Source organism: Triticum dicoccoides, chromosome 3A (genome assembly GCF_002162155.2).
Source record: "Triticum dicoccoides isolate Atlit2015 ecotype Zavitan chromosome 3A, WEW_v2.0, whole genome shotgun sequence".
NCBI lineage: Eukaryota > Viridiplantae > Streptophyta > Magnoliopsida > Poales > Poaceae > Triticum > Triticum dicoccoides.
Window position 1 is genome coordinate 29,241,857 of NC_041384.1, and position 5,342 is coordinate 29,247,198.

The 5,342-nt window shown below is 46.1% G+C and overlaps 1 long non-coding RNA gene across 1 annotated transcript; it reads right to left on the reverse strand.

Annotated features, from left to right (window-relative positions):
• Nucleotides 1-375: 375 nt before the first annotated feature.
• LOC119271081 lies at nucleotides 376-2,024 on the reverse strand. Its single transcript, XR_005134416.1, has 3 exons — nucleotides 1,916-2,024; nucleotides 982-1,826; nucleotides 376-693 (listed from the first exon to the last, which is right to left on the reverse strand). It is a non-coding gene; the product is annotated as an uncharacterized LOC119271081 (long non-coding RNA).
• Nucleotides 2,025-5,342: the final 3,318 nt, after the last annotated feature.

The window sequence follows — 5,342 nt, forward strand, 5'->3', positions numbered from 1 at the left end:
TTTCGACTATACCAAAAAGACCTCTTGAATGTTTAAAATTGTTTCTATCAAACATTGCTTTAAAAATCTTTAGCTAGAAAACACTGCTTCAAAAAGATTAGAATTTTCTTCTGGGCCGGGACAACAGAAGATTACTTCCATACAGTTGAAATCTGTGCTTCGATCGATCACACAGTGCTTCCATGGCAATCGGCGATTACTTCAATCTTGGTAGAATTTGTTTATTACATTCACCCATGAAGATTGCTTCCATTGTAACCTGAGATAGCTTCGATCCATAATTCGGTAGTTGCAACAGGTCATTTAAATTGGGACTTTGCTTCCAAAGAATTTGTTTTTTAGGTCCAAAGAACTGAGAATTTGCTTCCAAGAATATTGAACTTGCATCTAAAAACACGAGGATTTGCTTCCATACAACAAAAAAGACGCATATGCTCAGGTTTTGCATCGCCTGGGCACAATGCAGACCCCCACTCCCAAAGATATACATTTTGCTTCTAAATCATCATCATACTATTTTCACGTATATCAGAGTTCTTCTCCATAGCTCTTGGATTTGCTTCCATGGTGATCGTGAAGCACCGCACCATCTACGCCAGTGTCATGAACTACAAGCGAGTACGAAGACCTTATCTCTCGCACCATGACCTTGTGGAAAGGCATGCTGCATCTTACTACCTTCTTCTATGCTTCCTGCAATCCAAGACATAATCATGTGACAAATTTAACAAAAATCGATGAACAAATCCAAGAGCTATGGAGAAGAACTCTATCATTGTCGGGTTATATCATTGAAGAGCTATGGAGATGAACAAATTCCACGACAATCATGCTTAAAATAATGGAGATGTACCAATGGAAAAAGGAACAATACAAACTATGTTTCTTGCATTCGTTAATGATGAATTAACAATATGTGCAATCCAATTTCAAACTAGTGCATCAATCGGGATTCCCATGTGCTTCACCCTCGTCACCTACCTGTGTATGTGATGTTGTGATACAACATCGCCTAGTAAGTCACCCTGCACCATGGCGTGAGAGCCTATCCCTGCTGGCCTCATTCCCAAACCGAGACAGCATTCCAGCAAGGTGGATTAGAGGCCAAAACTGCAGGTAGAGCTGGACCCGATCCTGGTGGAGTTAAGCACCGAGGCTACGAGCTCGTCAGTGAGCTGGTGGTGGAGTTAAGCACAAGCGATGTCTTCAGGCGGTCGGTCAGGAAACTAACGATGCATGATTAGCATCGTGTGGCGCAATACATCTGTACAACGGAATTACATATCAGAAAATAAGAGACAGTTTGATCTATACACAACATAAATGGAGTAAAATTATCTAGACCAAAGAAGAACATGTATTATAATTAGGAAGCATGGCAGGGGAGGAAATATTATTACAGAAGTAGGTATAAGAGCACCTGATGGAAGATGGACAATATTTACATTTCAAAGGCGCTGAGTATAACAAAAACAAAAATGCAAAAGAAGAAGAAGTCTAGCTGGAAACAACTATCTAAACAGAAGAAGCATAAAACTGTAATTTGGAATTAGCAACAGTACTATGATGCATATTTTTTTATCTCAACCTAACTCATATTAGTTGGAAGCATATAAATCTGAACTGTCAGATCAAGACGAAAAATGAGTCATAAGCTAGCCGGGGAGATGAGGAGAGGCGCGGGAAGATTTCGAACAGAGTGGAGGGTCATTCCTCATTGCGATGAAGAACCGCCCTCCAGATATCTTGCCACAGCAACCTTCGCCATGCCGCTAGTGAGCCTCACGTCCTCCTTGTGCTCGGTTGTTGAAGGTCAACGAAGACTCCTGGATCAGCGACGATGCATCAGCAAGGTGGGGATGAAGGAGGAGGATCTCGGCAAGATCCCTACCAGGGATTTGGGGGAAGAATGTACTGCTGAGAACGGCGGGGAGGTGGCATCATCTACGGCTCGATGGAGAACGACGTGCATGTGATTCAGATCGGAAGAACAGGGAGACGGGAGAGACAAGTGGGAGGAAGAGGTTACGGGGATTGGGGGCGGGTGGGTGGGGGTGTTTCAAAGCGGCGGATTAATCGGGGCAGAGAGGAATGGGACGAGAAAATATAGGAATTACAACGGGATTTGCTACGCATCACAGCCGCGAGATGGAACAGGAATCAACGGCGTAGGAATGGTCTGGCGATCTCTTTCCTTCAGACATATGATAGAAAGTGTTTCCCATCTTCTTAGGGCCTCTTTGATTCGCGGGATTGCAAAAACACAAGAATAGGAAAAACGTAGGATTGAAATGACATGCCCATTGGATTCCTATAGGATTTGAGTTTGTTTGATTGTATCACAGGAAAAATAAAGGATTTCTTCCAAGAGATTGGAGTGGATGCTACAATTCCTATGAAATGTAGTTCAAATGAATCCATAGGAAAAAATCCTATGGGATTCAATCCTGCGAATCAAACGATCAACGCAGGAAAAATTCCTAAGCATTCTTATCCTTTAAAAATCCTATGAAAATCCTTTGAATCAAAGAGGCCCTTATCCTCAACCCCCCGTTTGGTCATAGGCTAGCCGAAGTTTTCTCTGTAAAACCTGGAGCCTCCCTCAGAGGCGATTAGGGTTTCCGCGTAGCGACGGCGGCGCACATCCGATCTACACCGGCGGGGCGCGAACGAGCTGATCACGATGTCTGCATCGGGTTCGGGCAAGGCGACGGAGGATGCCCCTCTACCTCGAGGGGATCCAGATCGTGGGAAGGCGGTACGGCCTACTCCGGGTTCGCCAGGAGAGGCTAGGGTTCATCTTGAAGAAGCCCTGGGAAAGCTTGGCATCACGGATGAGGAGGTAACTCCATTAATCCTAGATGATCACCAGGACGAGACTCCGACGAAATGACTGCTTGCAGGGAAAGGTGCTACCCCGAAACCTACTTCATATCCAGACGATAGGTAATGCTCTTTGCCCGGCTTGGGGTAATCCCCGGGGTCTGCAATTCTGATCTATGGGGAATAATATGTTTGTGGTGGAGCTGGAATCGAAGCAGGACAGAGAGAGAATTTGGGTAGGCTCACCATGGCATGTTAGCAAGCATGCGGTGATCGTTGCTGATTTTGAGGATTGCATGCGTCCAGATGAAGTAAAATTTGACCGGCTACATCTTTGGGCACGGGTCATGAACCTCCCATACAATCTCAGAGATGATGCATGGGGGGTTGAGATCGCAAAGCAAATAGATAAAGAAGCTACGTCCGTGCAGTTTGACCATATGGGGGGCTATCTGCGTGTGTGAGTCTCAGTTGATGTGAGCAAGCCACTAAGGAGATGGATTCTGATTGATTCAACAAGAAGAAAGCGGCGAGATTTATATGATATTCAGTATGAGAATGTCCTGCATTTTTGTTTCTCGTGTGGCTACTTAGGGCACTCTGATCTCTATTGCCCTACTCCGGGAAAGAGGGACATCCATGGAAATCTTCCTTCCGGGCCTCGGATGAACGGAAGAAAGCTTCATCAAATGACAGCTCGAGTAAACAAGGTACTGCTGCCAATCAAAGCAAGAGGGAGTCTAGAAACTCGAGCAATGTTGGTGCTAGCAAAGGCACTCCCGAGGTAAACTCTCCGGTCAAGAATCGCCCTATCAAGAGGAAAGATGTACCTCGGCAGGAATATAAGAGGGTTAATGGCCCACTCCTACTAATGGACTCGGGTGCAGAAAAGACGGATCTCGATACATCCTCGCTGCACTATGAGGAACACATGGATGAACGGCACGATGAGGATGGAAGAAAGAAGAAGAAACCTACCCCCGACAACTCAGCACAGGCTGCTGGACAGCCCTGCCCGTCCAAATGAATTGCATAAGCTGGAACTACCGGAGGCTTGGGAACCCAACGGCAGTTCGCGAGCTTCGCAGCATTCTGAAGCAAGAAGGTTCTGCCCTTGTGTTTATCATGGAAACTAAAATAAGGTCGAAGAAAGTCGAGAATCTGCAAAATACTTTGGGATTTGCAGGATGTTTCGCTGTCAACAGTAATGGTCTTAGTGGCGGTGTGGGATTGTTTTGGTCGAGTGAAGTTTTGGTTGAACTGAAATTTTTTAGTGTGAGCCACATCGATGTGGTTGTCACAAAGATCGATCTTGATTCTCCTGGTTGGAGATTCACTGGTTTCTATGGAGCTCCAAGAGAGGAAAACCGTCATCATAGTTGGCGCTTCATGAGAACATTATACGGAATTGAACATCAAGCATGGATATGCACTGGCGATTTCAATGAAACACTTTATGGCACCGAAAACTTCAGTCATGTTGCACGGCCAGAGTGGCAAATGCGAGCCTTTCGCGAGGTCGTCGAGGAGTGTGCCCTCCAGGATATTGGCTGGGCCGGAGTGGAATATACATGGGATAACATGCAGCAAGGCGATGCAAACATCAAAGCTCGCCTGGTCCGGGCTCTAGTCAATTCGGCAACATTAAATCTTTTTGAGGAGTCCAGGCCGGTTAGACATGTTAGTTCCATAGAGTCAGATGACTGTTTTCTTGTAATTGAATTGCGTGAGCTCAATAATCATAAATATAAGAAAGGAGTGAAACAATTTCGGTATGAGAACTTGTGGAAATCACATGCCGATTATGATGACCTTGTTAGTGAATCATGGCAGCGACTACATCAAGGGCAAGGTCTCGCAGGTATCGCATGCACTCTTTCCAAGATGTAGGGCGAGTTGGGAGCATGGGGCGCAAGAGAATTCGGCAATCTCTCTAAAACGGTCAAGAAACTGCAAAAAAAGATAGAGAGCTTGCGCCGGCATGCAGTTGGCAGAGGGCCCTTGGGGGAGGAGCTGGCTACAGCTCAGAAACTTAGAGAAGCCCTCGGGCAAGAAGAAGTTTGGTTGCGGCAGCGCTCAAGAGTTCGCTGGCTGCGTGCAGGTGATCGCAATACAACTCACTTTCAAGCTCAGTCAAATCAACCAAAACGCATGAATCATATAGTTGGTCTGATGCGGTTAGATGGATCCGTATGTGCATATTCTGAGGAGGATAAGGTGTAAGTCCAAGATTTCTATCAACAACTTTATACTTCGCAGGGTTTCCAGAACATGGACGGCTTGCTACAGTTTGTGCCAGAACGGGTTACCCCAAATATGAATGATGATCTCCAGCGACCTTTTGAGGCCGCTGAAGTACGCACAACGCTGTTTCAAATGGCCCCGTCCAAAGCACCTGGCATTGATGGTTTCACTGCGGGGTAGCTCTGCTGCTGCGGGTAGTTGCCGGACTAGGTAAGATCCGAGTCTTCGACTGGTCCATCCTCATCGCCACATCCTCCTCCTTCGCCTCCGCCGTG